Here is an 18,516-nt window from a genome sequence, read left to right as displayed (position 1 = left end):
TTAACGATTTACTATTTACTATTTAACTATTTACTGTTTAGCTATTAACTAGTTACTTAAACTATTCAACTAAGTTATCTATAAACTATTGAAACTATTAACTATTCAAGTTTAACTATTCATTATTCACTATTTAACTATTATAAATGCACTGTTTACTATTTTACTAACAATTAACTATTTAATATTAATTATTCACTATACACTATATTACTACTTTACTATTAACAATTTAGTGCGCATGCGCCAAATACGCAAGATGTTCATGAGACCGATCCAAGTATGCACGTACACCATTGTTTTAATTTGATTGTTTGAGAACACGCCACATTCACCTAGCGTTTTGGGGAATGTGCACATTCACCGGTGAATGTGCACATTCACCAAGAGTGCACATTTACCGTAACATATATATAGTATATAGTACAAAGATCGTTTTATCTTTAAACGCTTTTTTCTCGAAACAGCATTTTCCGAATTTGCTGCAGCGATTACTCAAAAACAAATGATCCGATCACTATCGAATTTTTTTTACATGTTCTATATATAGCTCTTCGTAAAATGATCGGATCAAAAATCGAATTTTGGCAGTCCAAAAACGACCAAAATTTTGGGTAAAATAAGACTTTTTTTTTAAAACGCCGCCATTTTGTCAATTTTTGATTATTTTTTTATGGTAGGTCATTTTACAGACAATATTATCTAGTTTATCGAGAATTTTTTTTTTTAATTTCATTCATGTAGAAAGCTGGAATCACTGCAGCAGTGAAGGGCCTTTTTTCGCGCCGTTGGAGATCGACGATAACTTAAAAAATATTTAATTTTTTTCTTCAACACTTATAATATGAATTCTTAAAACATGTGTAAAATATGTTCTTAAAATTTTGAAATGATTGATGAAGCATTTTGTTTAATATAATTTCCCAAAAATCACCTTTTTTTAGGCGGTTACACTAGGTTGTGCCCCTTAAGAGGGGGTATTCTACTGTAGAAGCATGAATTTTGCCCGGTTTTTGAAGCGCTGTATAAAGGAATCAATATTTTTACTATCGATTTTTTTTATCATTTGTTTATTGATATTTTATTATTACATAAAAAAAATTATTAAAGAAAAAAATTAGAATTCACAAAGTTATGAGCAGTCGAAGTGGGGGCTCAAAAAAAAGAGGGTGTCCTGACGTGCATGATTCCAACCCTCCTGGTGATCCGAAACATAAAAAATAGATGGATTATTAATTATTATAGATGCCGCTATCGTATGAACCTCGGATAAGTTAAAAAAAAAATTTTGTTTGAATGGCGGCAGTTTGAAAAAAAATTTGTTTTCATGTTTTTTTTAACAATTCCGAATTTTTTTAAAAATACTAAATGAAAAGTTATAGTTTTGGGAAAGGTCTATGCGATAAAGCGATGTATAGAGAAGATCCTCTCCAAATTTGAAGTAAATTGGTTCATTAGAACTCGAGATATCCTTACCGCCAGCTCGAAAAAAGTAGTTCCAAGAAAAACGCGTTCAAAGTTTTGAGACTCGGTCGGACCCGAACCGAGGCCACGTCACTAAAACGGCTATAACTCAGGAAATAATAGTAATTTTGAAAAATCCTTTCAATGACATATTTTTGAATAACTCAACTTTGAAAATATGAAAAAAAAAATTCGATTTTTTCAAAATTCTACAGCAGAATACCCCCTTAAGACAAAACGAAACATGTAAGGGATCTCCTCTCATATTCAGAGATCACTTATTAAAATGTACATTTTACCCAGGTATCACAGTAAATATTTATTACTCACACAGAATATCTATCCTCTTCGTCAAGCTTTCCTGAAAATTTGCTTAATACTTCTAAAAATGGTAACCGATCTGGAGGCTCATTCGGCCTAACACTTTGTCCAACCGCAAACAAAATTCCAGCCTGGTGCAGCTTGCCTACTGCTTGTCGATTTTTAGGTTTGTCTGTGCCCAATAACTTTGCTAGGCGTGCGGCCAAAGTCTGAGTGAAATAAAAAAAGTGAAGTAAAACTTATTTGCTATTGTACAAGATGGCATTTAAGCAAAAATAAATACATCGTATAACAATTTTGAATAATGTTTATCAGTAATATGGTAACACTAGTGATGCACACATTTATTAGTGTCGGCCTTTATACATCTACATATCTATAATAGCATTAAAAATATGTATAATATTTGAAAACAATAATGTAATTCAAGTCATACTTCAAATTTGACATGATCGGTTTGTCGGTTCTTCATTAGAGAAAAGAAGTACTTGCTGATTAATAAATTCCATGATATTCTCGTTCACACAGTGGATTCTGTTAAACAACGCCGAAACAAATATTGTTTTTGCAACTTCACTCACTCATCATTTAATAATTGTGTTTGAAGAACTTTATGTAATTAAATTAACATACATTCATTGACTGCTTGTATTTTTTTTTACTTTTTTGCTGGCGATATACTATTATTCTTTGAACATTCTGTCTTGCCTAAAAATATTTTCCATTTTAATAACTACAAATATTTATAGAAACTACGAATAATATAGAAATAATTTCTTATCAAGAAACAAATGTATAATTTGTTTTAATATTTTCAAAAAACAAGGTAAAATATTCTTCCGATACTGGCATTTTTCATTAAATCAAGATTTGTACTACGATGTAACTTTAAAATGTTTATTTATCTATGTCGATTTCCTTGTTGATATCGGTACATATACAACGACGGATTTATACCCTAGTCGCGCCTAAAGAAGTTTTACTTCAAAAAGAATAAAATAAAATCAATACGTCGGTTCCAACCTGTGAGGTTTTGCAAAAGGTGGTACAAATAGGCAAAGTACTATTTACGAATACAAAAACCAACTAGTGGGGCGCATGGCATGGTGCATTAAGGCAAATTGCTGGAACTTCCCGTACCAAAAATTATTTTTATTTAAAAAATGATGAACATTTTTGAAAAAAAAATTACTTCGAAAAAATTAGATTTTTGAGAAACTATAAATTTGACACAAAATTACTTTTTTTTAAAAAAAAATGTTTTTTGAAAAAAAAAATGTTTTCTTTATTTTGACATATTTTGGAAATTTTGAACTTTTTTTCAAAGCAATCGTACTGCTTTAACTGCATAGAGACGAAATATCGAAGCGCGTAAGCGTCGCGTCGCCGTCTAACGGATAAACATTGATACGGAACCCATAGGAATGCAAACAAAATTTAAACTTATAGTTAAAATCTATATAAAATATCTGATAATTTGATGTGCATATGTCTCATGATCATTTTTGACCGCCAAATGGCATTTTTTTACTTTTTTCATTAGATCTCCGAAACCGCTAGACCTGCCTTCATGAAAATTCTTGCAGTTCTTCATCTTATCAATACAAGTAAGGCGTTTTTGAATTATTAACATTGGACGCTCCGTTCTCTTAAAAACTGAGTTATCAATTTTGGAACTTTTTGCCCCATATCTTCGGAACGGCTAGACCTGCCTCCGCCAAAAACTAATCTGCACGTTTCCTTTTCAATACGAATCGGATGTTTTTTGAATTATTCAAAAGTGTTCCCGAAATCGTCGACACACACGCACACACACACATACATACATACACATAGATTAATTTTTTCTAAGGTATGCCAAAATGTTCAGAAGGTTTTGCAACGTAAAGAATATAAAAATGTTCATTTTAGATTTTTTTGCGATTACTATAACTTGCCCTACGGGAAGTTAAAAAAAGTGAATTTGAGTAAACAATAAATTATACTTCTAATTGGACCTCCAGAAGTTAAACGTTTGGAGTTACCATAGATAAATATTAAAAAAAAAAATGTTTCTAGAGATTAGTAAATATGAATATAAATCAAGTTCTTCAATTCGGAAAAATCGAAAATAATTTTTTTTGCATTTTTCGAGGTTTTGAAGGTTTCTGAACATTTTGGCATTTCTCAGAAAATTTTGATGTGTGCGTAGGTGTGTGTGTGTTTTGTATGTCCGCATTATTTCATCCACGTTTTCGGGCGCACGGATCAACCGATTTGAATGGTTTAAAAACATTCGATCCCTATTAATAGGGAGATGTGCTGATTAGTTTTTGGCAAAGGCAGATCCAGCCGTTACGGAGATACGGAGCAAAGAGTGCAGAAAATAGAAATCGAGTTTTTGAGAGAACGGAGTATCAGATTTGAATGATCTAAAAAACATTCAATTTGTAATGATTGGGAAAAGAGGTGATTAGTTTTTGGCAAGACAGGGTCCCGCCATTTCGGAGACACAGAGCTAAATGTGCAAAAAATGGCAGTTATTGAGTGAACTAAGAAGCGTCCTATTTGAACGATCTAAAAAATTTCTGCTTGTATTGACAAAACAATTGCTTTTGAAGATAAACAAATATTACATCTTTTTTATTTTTCATAAAATAGTTTTGCAATTTTGGATTAAAAATTTGAAATTGAATTCGAAATGAAATGACAATTGTTAATGTTCTGGAGATAAATTGATTTATGATTTACATTTGATCTGCTCAGATATAACAAGTTACATTATTTGTAATAATTAAATATTTGAAAACGTTTAAAATTTCTCGAATATTTCATTACGGTACGGAAAGTTCCAGCAATTTGCCTAAAGGCACGATGCGATGCACCACTAGTTTGTTTCATAAATTACACACATTACACAGAATAAATACCTTTAGCTGCACAAATCCTTCGACAGTTTTATTAAGCACATCGCCAGCACATGAACTCTCCACCTGCACATAAATTTTCTTCAAAGTCAGGAACATGGTCAGGGTGCAATTTGTCCGTTGAGGCTGCACATCGTGGCGACCAGTTTCTTTATGATATTTTTCACACTGCAAAATACAATAATGTTGAATTAAATTGATCTATTTTCTTACACACAACACTTATACACAATATACTAATAAGTATGGTAAGGAAAATGCATAAAGCGGTGATGTGAATAATAAACAAAAAGAAGGAAAGGGGAATCATTGATTTGTGGTGCTCTCACGCCATGGACCTGCCTTCAGGCAGACTACTATTTAATAGTATTACATTGTTTCAACTAATTATCCTAGGTCCTCGTAATACATCCACTGTTTTGTTCATAAAGCTACTAAATCCATGGCAGGTATTTTTAGGGGCAAATTATGGATTCTAAGGTAGTCCTTCAGGTTTGGGAATGGCAAAGCTATAGAACAGAGGTGGAGAACCTTTTTGCCATTAGAGGCCACACTTAAATTAGGCAGCAATAAAAGAGGCCGCATAAGCTGATTGATCTAAAAAAGTGACTTTTGTGAAATTATTATAGTTTTTTTATCGTTTTAACAATTTATTGCATTATATAGAAAAAAAGTAAATAAAATTCTTCTAAATATGAAATATAATATAAAATATAATAATAATAATATAAAATAATATAACAATATTACAAAAAAACTTTTATTATGACGACCATTGTCCTGAATGACAACAAACAGAAATATTCATACCGAAACTTCAAATGGATTTAATCTGGTTTTTCCAAAGCCGAAAATTCTGTAATTAACCGTTAACACATTAGTTTGCAAAATAAAAATCTATCTAATAATATATATTTTTTTATTTCAAATATGTAACAATAAAAATATGAGAATGAAATTTTTTTATATATAATAAATCCTCGAAATAATTACAGTAAGAACGGCAAGGTGATGTATTATTATTTAATAAGAAATATTTTACGTACTACAAAAAATTTAATATTGCATACATAAAGTTTACCACATTTTATTCATATGAATAAAAATCAAATAATTCATTATTTTGCCCTTCATAATAATTATAACATTTATTTTTTTTTCGAGTTTTCCGTTTTTCATTTACATCTAAAAAAATATGAGTCATTCTATTGGAAAATAATTTCACTGCTCAAATCGGCATTGCAGGGCCCTTTCTTGTTATGGGCATTATTGTAATGTAGACGTATATTCCAAGATTAAGGCCATGTTTCAGATTAAAATTAAAAGCGCTAATATAACATGAATAATTTGTTATTCAACTGCTATCGGACTACGTTTGAACAATATTTCGAGCTATTTATTCGCGACAAAATTCATTCCGTATTCATCTGCTGCAAATGTACAGCATTAATGTTAAATAAAAAACTTTAATATAATTTTTATATAAAAAATCAATGTTTAAATCAAATGAAAGCGAACTAAAGTTTGCAACAAAAGTCAATTTTATCTCATTACACGTTTGAAATATACATACTTTTTTCTCTAATGCTCAAGAAAAATGAACGAAATTTTGTTCGATTGCCTGGGACACCAAAAAATTTTACGACTGGACATTTATTGGTCATTTTATCATAAATTTCATTTAAACATTCATTTTTATATAAAAATAATATTAAAATCTTTTGATTTGAATTTGATTTTCATATTCTTATTGTTACATAATTATTTGAAATAAAAAAAAAAACTATTTTCTTATACCATTGAATTCACTGATAGATTTTTATTTTGCGAACTAAGATGTTAACAGTTAATTTAGGAAATTTCAGGCTTTGGAAAAACCCGATTAAATTCATTTGTGAACTTTCGGTATGAATATTCCTGCTTGTTGTCATTCATGACAATAGTTATCATAACAAAGAAGGATTAATGCATTAAACGCAACGTAACCTCTTTCCAAAAGAAATATACCTAGACACTATTGACAGACATTTAAGAATATAATTTAAAAAATATTATTAATAAATGATGTACCTACTCTATTTAGAGAATAATAATATTTACCCATGAAAATAAGCGTATTATTTGATAACTAACAATAATGAACGTGAAAGAAATATTTTAATTAAAATATGTATTTATTATGCATAAAATGTATTGTTAATTTATATTTTACATTTGAGTTGTTCTCATTTCAAATACCTTACTCTATATTTATATTTTAAGATTTAAATATAAATAAATTTTATATATCATGTGCAAATAAATACGGACACATATTTTGCCGACAGCAATTTTTAAAAATATATTTTTGTATTTTATGAAAAAAAAGGTATAGTTTTGTGTCATTTTATAACTATGGTCTCATAAAATTACCAATATATCTAGGTAAAATCTCGTTGCTCCGATCTCCGCCAAAGCTGCGGATTTGCTTTTGGTTGCGAGAAGTATAAATTTTTATCATTTTGTTTATAATACTTCTTGAATCATATAATAAGCGATGTCTTGCGAAATCGAAAATATTGATTATACTAAATAATATTAATAATAATATATTACATCTCTATTTTGTATCTATCTAAGAGTCTGCGTTTCAGGCTAGTAATCAGATGTCATGTTACAATATGACTGTTTTTGGTGGGATTTTTCGCGGAACTGTCATCACGTTGATGTACAATAGTTGTTTGAAAGTAACTCTGCTATTTTGTACTAGACGGCAAAGGGGCCGCACAAGAACCTCCCGGAGGCCGCATGCGGCCTCGAGGCCGCAGGTTCCCCACCTATGCTATAGAATATTTTACATGGCAAGATCTTTAATCTCTTGGACCTTAATAGTATTCTTTTGAATTTTTAAGCTTTTCTTTCAGAAAGATTTTGGAGACTTCGATGGGTAATTATTAGAATGTTAGCTAGTCAGTAAATTACAAAATGGAGTAGAAGAAGTTTCAATATGCAATGTACAACTGTTATAACCTTACCTTCACACAATGCTTTAAAACAAAGTATGCTTTATTAGCTGGTATAATATTAAATTGAACAAGTTTACAAAAACGCTCCAACACTTCACGACGTTTGCTTATTTGAATCTCATCTTCTTCGTGTCTTCCTACAATAAGATAATAACATAATTAATTACAAAATCTTCTAATAAAATCTTTCTTTGGGCTCATCTTCTTTGTGCCTTTCTGCAATGAGATAATAACAATAACATAATTACAAAAGTCTTCTAGTAAAGTCATATTACTTTTTTCTTTTACACAAACTGATGTGTTATAAACAAAATCTAAACATAAAATGTGATTGTTGAGTTGTGTTAGATGCATCTTTGAGTGAAAAATTCTATTTGGCATCTCAATTTATAATTGAAGCTTTAAAGTGTATCAACATGCATTACAACAGATATCAAACAACCAACTATTAAAATATGTTCAAAAACTTTCCCAGTAAATAAATATATTACAAATCTTCAGACATTTTACAAAATCTTCAGCTGATTATATGAAAATTTTGTAAATTGTCTGAAAATGATGTGCATTTTCTGACAATTTACAAAATTTTCATATAATATATACCATCTTCAGACAATTTTCGCTCTGTGTCTCTTTCTATTCAACATTTTTTGTTGGCACTTGCATTAGAAGTTCCACTTCAATAAGGAATATTTAAATTAATTTTATTGTAATTATTACCTGTCCAATGTTATGTGAAAACATACTCTTCTGCATACTTTTTATTAGCTTTATGTCATCCGAGCTGAGTTTTAAAACTAAGTCGTGTATTATTGGGTTTTGATGGTCGGCCAGTTCTCGGTTGAAATTCGCGGCTAAAGAACATATTGCAATTAAGGCCTAAAATGTTAGAAATTAATTTATTAAAAGCACAAAAAATATTTCAGCAACTTCGATAAAACCAAAATAGGTTGTAATTGTTCAAAAATCGCGAGTGCTTGCCATGTCGTCCAAACCTAACATGACCCATACATTTTTGATTAGGCTTGGATTGGACATAGTAAGCGTTACTTCAATCAATATTTTTACTAGAAATGGTTAAAATTATGAACAAAACTAGCTGTAAGTGGAATTCTGTCTTAAGGCAATTAAGGCATCGTGCCTTAAGGCAAATTGCTGGAACTTCCCGCATCAAAAATTATTATTTTTTTAAAAACGATTAACATTTTTGAAAAAAATTTACTTTGAAAAAGATTTTTGAGAACTATAAATTGGACACAAAAATTACTTTTTTTTGAAAAAAAAAATTTAAAAAAAAAAAAAAAATTTTAATTTTTTTTTTTTGAAAAAAAAATTTTTTTCTTTATTTTGACATATTGTGGAAGATCTGAACTTTTTTTTCAAAGTAATCGTACTGTTTTAACTGCATAGGAACAAATATAAAGCGCGTAAGCGCCGCGTCGGTGTCTAACGCATAAGCATTGGTACGGAACCCATAGGAATGTTAACAAAATGTATACTTATTGTTAAAATCTCTATAAAATATCTGATAATTTGGTGTGCATATGTCTAATGATCATTTTTGACCGCCAAATGGCTCATTTTTTTACTTTTTCCTCCATATCTCCTAAACCGCTAGACCTACCTCCATGAAAATTTTATAGATTATTCATCTTGTCAATACAAGTGAAATGTTTTTTGAACTATTCGAATCGGACGCTTCGTTCTCTTAAAAACTGAGTTACCGTTTTCGGCACTTTTTGTCCCGTATCTTCGGAACGGCTAGACCTGCCTTTGCCAAAAACTAATCAGCACGTCTCCTTATCAATACGAATCGAATGTTTTTTGAATTATTCAAATCGGTTGATCCGTGTTCCCGAAATCGTCGACGAAAATTTGTATCCGCACATACATACACACAAATACATACATACACACACACACACAAAATACATCCATTTTTTCTAAGGTATGCCAAAAATGTCAGAAACCTATGAACGTAACAGATATATAAAAATTTTCATTTTTGATTTTTTTGCGATTACTATAACTTGCCCTACGGGAAGTTAATAAAAATCATAGCCCAATCTACTATTTATGAACCTTATTGATAATAAAATTTAATAAGGATACTATTTTTGGTGGACAACCCCGGAGCACCGATTATTCAATTTGAATTACTCAAAAAGCATTCGATTCTCATTGATGAACAGACTGATAGAGGTAAATTGGTTTTCAAGTAGACTTGTAGGTGAGCAGGTGGATACATAGACAGGCAATCAGATGGACAAGTAGACGTGTGAACTGAAGAGTTGTGAACAGGTTAACAGGTTAACAGGTTAACAGGTTGGACAGTAAACAGGCAGCAAGGTAAAACTGTTGACAAGTAGAAGGTTGAAGAAGTTGGAGACAGGTGGACAGGTAGACAAGTAGTTAATGTATAGTTTAAAACAATATTGAAATTTGCCTTAAAATTAGTATTACTTTAAAATTTTGATTTTTTCAAATCAACTTACAGCTTGTTGCAGATCATCATGAGTGACATTTTTTACGATGTCCTTGCAGATTTCAATATAATTTTTCAATTTTAACTCTAATATATCGGCTCGTTTCATACAAGCCATAGCATTGAGTACCATATTATTTAGATCCATATCTTTTACTTCCATCAATTCTCAAGATAAATATGTGCCGTAGGAAAGTAGGCAGTATATCGATCCCTAAAATATATTTTGATAGGAGTATGAATTAGTTAAATTAGTTATGTTTAATCTTTGATCTAATTAACATACCTCGATAGGAAGATTTCTTTCAATGACACCATTCCTAAACACTTTAAATTCTTCTAAAAAATCATCCCATATATCTAAATAATTTATGTTATGTAAATAGTGGAAAATGTATATTTTCTTCTTCAATCCTCTTTCTTAGCATATTTTGGATCCATTTGCTAGAAAGAAAAATTATTTCTGATCAAGAGATGAATTGTTTGACAACTTTCTACACATAACAAAAATGTAATTCGTACCCCATTCACAATACTTAGTCATACAAGATATGGCTCCATATATACAAATGCGCATTCGTCGACAATGGTCGATATGGCGGCATCGCAATCTGCAACAATGCTTCTTGCCCTTCTATAAAGGCAATGCAAAGTCTTGCTGCAGTTGTCCAACACTATTGTGTCTGCAGAATCCTGGGCGATGACTTGCAGAGCGCCCAATAAATTCCTTAAATGCTGTAAACATAAAACACTAGATTAAAACTAGTAAGTATATATTAAAAAGTTAGAAAAACTACAAATGCAAGATGCATGAACATTCCCATATGCAATTAAAATTTCTGGTTAAAATATATACTCCTGCTGGTGGCAATTCAAGCACAAAGACAAAGACCACGTTTGCTAAGTAATCCTTATAGGTATTCATAGGTACAAAAATTAAAATACTAACCAGATCTTCCATCTCGCTTGTATTTTCGAAGTCAAAATATTGAGGTATTCTGATCAAATGAATAATACAATTTACATTGGTTTTGAAGCGAGCCAACAGAATTGCTATCACAGGCATTAGATGTTTTGTGATATTTAATTTTTCTTCCTTCATTTGTTTTCTTTGTTTTAAACTTGGGACCTGTAAATATGAAAACTAATGAAATTTTGAAATAAAAAATAATGTTTAAACATATAATCAACACACTAAAAGAAGAAACAACTGGATAGTTTTACCCATTTGCATGTACTGACATTAAAACCAGGGCAGGGTACTTTTACTTGATCGGTTTAGATTTAGTTAATGTTGTACTTCTAATTGGACTTATAAATTATTGCCTTAAACGTTTGACGACTATCATGCTATAATATCAAATCAAGGAAACAGATATGTGTAGTACTAAAAGCAACAAACTGATTCCCACAAAACTATTCCATTGGTCATGAGTTCATACACAGTCCAAAAATGAAAAAAAAATCAAATTGTCTGGAGACCAAGAGCGTTTTGTTTATTTAATTGACCAAGAGAGCCTCTGCATATCAATTAAGTAGAGTCCTGTACTTGTAATTATCGACCATATTCGGATTCGTTGCGAATATTGTAACTTGAGATCATTTCTGGAAAATGCTTATTCTTGTCGCTTCCGTAAGTACCCCCCGCCAGTACATTAAAATAGGTCAAGTTACCTCAGTTTTATATATGCATCATTGCAATGCAATATTACCATATTATCAGTTGCTCTCTCCCCTGGATATTCACCAGTACTTGAAAGACTTGCACACCAGAACATAATTTCAATTAAAATTTCTTGAGGTTGGGGGATTGGGGTCAAAGGATCATCATTTTCTTGAGTTAAAATATGTATCATCGAATTCCAATCTTTCATTATCTCAATGTTTGCAACTAGGGCATCCACTAGATATGAAATAAAATTTAAACCCTGAAAAATAATCAAAATAAAGAATAAAGATTCAAAAAAATTATTTATACGACATCCACATGACTATCATATATACATATTTTACTTACTTTCAATTCAATGATGGAAGTTGAAACATATCTGAACCATCGAACCCCAAACCCGGCCCCATTTGAATCTTTATCCAATCTTAAAAAGACATGATGAAAAAATGTGCCTGCTGCCACTGCAACCTTTCGATTTGGAGAGAACATCAAACTTGAAACCGTGTTCAAGTCTTTCCTAGTGAATAAGTATGGATAGGACCTGAATGGACAAAAATGGATAATTAGCTATATCAGTCTTAACAGGTAATTACAGGGCATTCGTAGAAGTCGGGTTAAGAAGTTGAAGTACACCTTTCGTAATGGGGAAATGCTAAAATATAATAAGCGGCAGTCATTGCAATACCCCAGAAAGGGGCTTAATATATTATAGCATTAAAATATTTATAAGGGGCTATAATATATAATAGCATTAAAATATTTATAATATTTAAAAACAATAATGTAATTAAAGTCATACTTCAAATATGACATGATCGCTTTGTCATTGTAATTATCATTTAGAAATGAACCTTCATTAGAGAAATGAAGATTAATGAATTGCTGATTAATAACTTCTATAATATTTGTTGAGACAGTGGATTATGTCAAACAACGCCTAAACAAATATTGTTTGCGCAACTTCACTCTTCAATTAGAATTAACATACATTCATTCATTGCTTGTATTTTTTTACTTTATCGCTGGCAATATACTATTATTTTTTGAACAGCTGTAATATAAGATTGCTACTACCGTTGGGTGTTTACTGGGTTATCACCATCAAAAGTTTCATGCATATGTCTATTAAGTGAACATTTTTATTCTCAACTCTCACCTGAACATAGCCGTGACAAGCTTTGTTGCAATCTCTTGATTGCATCGGCTCTTGTCCCAAGATAATCTAACAAGTCTTAGTTGATATTTTTGAGTGAACAATGTTAATTTGCTTGCTAATTTATCGTCCTCATATAACGGGAGCAAGGCTTTCAAAGCGCTTGCCCGTACTGATGCAGCCTGTGAAGATATGAAAAAAATCATTATTAGTAACTGCCTGAGGAGATTTTCATGTTCTCTTGACATTTCAAGATCGGCCTTTTCAAGAATCCTGAAGAATATATATATATATTATATACCTTGTCATAGACGAAAAATGCAAAAAGTCGCAAAGTCCACTCATTTAGGAATAGTCCCGGGTGTTTTCTCAACAAGCGGCGCCCAATTCACGTATGCTCACACTTCTTGTGACAGGTGCGGTATCTCTGTAAATAAACTGATGTTTAAAAAATATTTTTTAACTTATGCGGTTCAAGGAATTATGGTAGGTGTAACAGCTATTCCTGGTGACATTTTATTTTATATGGCAAAATGATTGATCTAGTGATAATATCAAAAAACCAAACCGAGCTGCAAAACATGATGGACAGAATCGTCGAAATGGGTAGAAGATATGGAACGGAAATCAGCATCAACAAATTGGAAGTGATGAGAGTATCAAAACGAGATGATACTCTGAAGATAATAGTAGAAAATAAAAAATTGGGAGACGATCATTTCAAATATTTAGGAAGCATTCTGACCAGAAACGAATACAGCACGAGAAAGATCAGGACAAAGATCGCAAGCGCCAAGGTGGAGTTTGCGAAGTTGAGAACACTACTGAGAACCAACCAAGTCTCGACTTGTGGATGATATTGATAAAAAAAATGTTATGTCTAGAGCATAGCTCTTTACGGATCAGGGACATGGACTCTAAGAAAAAGAACTATTTGGAGAGTTTTAAAATGTGGTGCGCAGGAGACAGGTGAATGGAGAAAATAAAGTGGACTGACAAGATAACAAAAGAATAAGTCCATAAAAGACTTCACTGAGAACGATCATGAAAAGAAAAGGAAACTGAATAGGACCCATTCAATTCAATCGAAAAGAGTGCCTCCTACACGACGTGGTCCAAGAATACATAATCCTGAACATATGCTTATTTAAGACATGATATGTTAAAGCAGGAGTCTACAAACAAAACTTAGCTGTGTTATCCGAGAATTGGCCCATAAATGTCAAAATATCTTACTTCATGCGTTTATAAATTATATTCCTATATAGGGACTTGATACACAATTCTAGTTCCCTATACTTTTCATTTAATTTATTCCTTTCTGAGAGAAGGGATTTTAAGCGACTCATATCACGCCTCGTCTCCTTCGCTTCTTCGGCCTGAATTAGCTTCGAGTACCGATTCGTTTCTGAAGCCGCTTGTTGAAGTAACCCTGCCAACTCTGTAGTTATGGACAAGCCTGAATAAATATATAAAAAATCAGTAAATAAAATGGTAATTTTAAAATATTTTTTCAACTCTTTTGCCAATGTATTAATTTTTAATGCCTAGTGATGTTTAAATGTAACTTAAAAAATTTTAATATGTACAAAAATGTCTAGATATACATAAATAAATGTATATGTCACCTACTGGCAAGGGTTAAAAATGTACAAAAATTTTAAAAAAATATCTATAAATGGCTACATATTTTTGAAATTGTCTAGAAATGTGTAAAATATATAGATATCTAAAAATATCTAAAAATCCATAGAAGGGTCTACGTATAAAAATCATTCTCACGAATACAATTTACCTGCCAATGTTGTCGTGTATCGTATATTTTTCTGACCCAATCTTGACAAATGTTTCAAGATTGAGGTCAGATTTTTTATAAAAAATCATCATAAATTATTTCTTTTCCACCCCTATTTATGACATTTTTGAAGAACTGACAAAACTCAATTTTAAAGCTTCTATGTTTTTTATTTTTTGAGAGGAGCGAAGGAAATCCTTCATCTTCCTACAAAAAAAACAATAAAAATAATAGAAGTGATACTCTGCAAAAGAAGAAAAACTTCGTAATGTGAAAATGAGATTGCAATGCTTACGGGCAGTCTGCAAGACCTTCAAAGACTATGCAACACTTTCAAACAGTCTACAATGTTCTAATAAATATTCTACAAATTATGGAATAATCCATAACATTTGAAAAACATTTTACATTCTAAAAAAAATCTAAAACAAAACTCAACATTCCTAATCTATAGCATTCTAAAACAATCATTATTCAAACATTAGCTCACTTTGCATTGAACATTTAAAGCAACCTTGTCTATTATCTATTATACCTGACAAGTCAATCTGAATCGTTTGAGAACAAGTTTTGGAATAAGTATGTTTGTGAGCCATTTTTTGAGCTTTTGTCGATGTTTTGTCAATAAATGCTAAACCGATTTCAAAAATTTAAAAGCTTTTTGAAGTAGCACGACCAGGATTGATTAGTTTTTATAGAATTCTTAACTGGCCCAAGGAGAAACAGTATGAATGGAGGATCTGCTTTTTTCTATAGCAAAGAAAATGAGTTTACCTATACCAGACCAGTGTTTTTTTTAAATTATAATTTAAAAGAAAGTTCTCGGATTACTGCTATAGCAGAAATTGACACTATGATATATATATATATATATATATATATTGTCTACTTTATTAAATATTTAAACCCACACATAAAATGCTATCACCATGCCTTAATGCTGAATGAAGGCGCACTTCCTCAATTTCAAATTCATCAAAACCTTCAAACATGTCCATTGATAATTATTTCTTGAATACAAGAACACCTGAACTCTGGGACAAGTTATTTCCAATCTTCCACAAATTATTTATTGGTTTAACATATATTGCTAAATTTGTGAAGTCATATGATGGAAATGGAGACATGAGATGCAGCATGGATATTATAAAAATAAAAAGTGAATCTGAAGAAAATCGATCTCGTAGTCACTCCACGATATTTAAAACCGATATTAACAATTTGTATTTACAATTGCAAATATTAAGAAAAATTTGGAGGGTAATTAATTACTATTTACTCATGCAATAAAATACATTTAACTACTTTTTATTATTCAACAGGCAACACATCATGTAATGCGTAAAATGTAATAGTATTGTCTTTGTTGTTGACAAATATTTCTAATTGGAAAACAACAGACACTCAAATACATATCAACAATACATACAAATTAATATATCAATGTGGTAATTTGAATGTAAAATTATATAGTATGTATATCAGTATGAATTAAACATTTTGGACATCTTGTAAATATTTATATCTTCCAGTCAATATTTTTCAAACTAGAAATTTCAATAATTTAAATAAATAATTAAACTTTTGGTTCATGAACTGTCAACAGATTTTCTGAAAAGAAAAAAAAATTAATATTTACATAATTATTAAAGAATGAATGTAATTCATAATTATTAAATCATCATATTATTATATTGAAATATTAAATACTAAAGTATTATGACTTGCGTTTGATTTGTCATAAACTATTATGTTGGTAATTTGAGTTTTTAAACAGCTCAAGAACTGACTGAAGTCGCGATAAAGTGTCAACACGTTTTATTAAAAAAATTAATAGGTATATTATATTTGCATAATATTTATTTTAATGTTTTAAAACACCATTTTAATTGTTCTTTTGATAATTAAATACTTTAACTAGTGGTGTATGGCATTGTGCCTTAAGGAAAATTGCCGGAACTTCTCGTACCGTAACGAAATATTAAATGTTTTCAAATTGATTTTAATAAATACTGTAACATTGTCAAATATTTATAAGTCACCGTCGCAGTACTGTGCGCCAAACACAGGAGTTTTCTTATTAAAATCGATAATTATGGAAACATCGCAGAAACCATCGCCTTTTCTAATTTTGATACGTGCCTTTAAAATTCTTCTGTACTGGGCGTCGTCTCAGTCTCTTCGAATCGACATTGGTATTTCTAAGAGTTTTCCGTTTTCTATCTAGTTCTGTTATATTATCTGGGCAAATGTTTGGAAAATAATATAACAGTTCAGAAATTGATGTGAATTTTTTTCTCAAATCAGTACTCAAAATTACTGCAAATATTATAGTTCTTGTCGTTTTTTATAATGAAATAGAAACCTCTGCTTTATTTGGTTTGCTGCCTCAATATTAAACTCATCCTCATCTAATCTGCCAGTTTCTCTTTTCAACCGAATTATATTTGGAATCATTCCTCTAGCATATATTTCTAATGAAGGTTTATGCATTTGCAAATCGTTTACATCTACGCTTAATACCTTTTGCTGTTTGGCATTCGAAATATTTTCTATCGTATTCAACTCTTCGTTTGAAAGTTCCATATATATCGGTTGAATGAAACATTCCAAAATTGTCCCATATTTGCTGTGAATATCATCTGATCATATAAAACGTGCAACTTTGGTTTTACTGCCTGCATTTCTACATTCAAATTTACGAATATTGGTAGAGCAAATAGCAGGAATTCCAGATATAATTCTGTTGTCGAGATTAGAGATTATTATTATTAGAGAGATTAGAGATTGCTATTTATATATGATATATTGGCGAAACAGGACTAAAACTTCTTAAACGTTTGAAACAACACGACAAACGATGATCACAGACTTTTAAAACTTAACAACCATACGTTCAATTTTTGACGCAAAGGTTCTTTTATATCACAGTCTCACAAAGACGCTATGCGGAATCGATTTTTATTTTCTTAGCCAAACTTAGTATTAATAAGCGAACTGATCTCCTTTTCTCTACGAAAATTACCAATATGTTTTAAATGTTTCCCAATTTGTATCGAATACCTAACACCGCTCTATGCTTGATGTTACGCTCTTCAAGAAATTTATTTATAGATAACACAAACTTTTTAACAGTCATCTATCCAGATAATGAATAGAAAGAAAACTAAGATATGTTTCTTAAAATACATTTATTATTATTATTTATTCTTCAGTGGAAAAAAAACACACAAGTAATTAATACGCAAAACGCAAACAAAAACATGTCTAGAAAGTGTTTCTTTGTAACAAAGCATGTTAGTGTAAAAATAAATATGAGTTATACTTCGTAAAAGAATTAATTGGAACAGTAATAATTCGGAACATCATATCTTGTAGAATAACAATAATTAATTAGTACATTCCTGAAATAAATACTTCAATTATAAAATATATCACAGCAATAATTACAGCAATATAAAACTATAATTAAATAACAAAAACTTGCAAATGTTTTTATGAGAAGCGCGATTTTCGTTTCAAAACTTCATTATATGCAATTTGTTAATCCATAAGGTTCGAGTTTTATGAGAGTAACAATTAACGATTTTAAGTGAAATGTAATTTTTGAGGAGGCGACAAATCATGTACCCAAAATGTTAAATTACACATTTTTATATAAAAGAAACTGAAAAGTTGTATGGAAAACAAAACCTGAAATATATTAACCAGTTAA

The sequence above is a fragment of the Ctenocephalides felis genome, unplaced genomic scaffold (assembly GCF_003426905.1).
Source record: "Ctenocephalides felis isolate EL2017-DRISC unplaced genomic scaffold, ASM342690v1 CF-g0.4_SCAFFOLD_01886, whole genome shotgun sequence".
NCBI classification, from domain to species: domain Eukaryota; kingdom Metazoa; phylum Arthropoda; class Insecta; order Siphonaptera; family Pulicidae; genus Ctenocephalides; species Ctenocephalides felis.
This window is presented reverse-complemented; position numbering follows the sequence as displayed.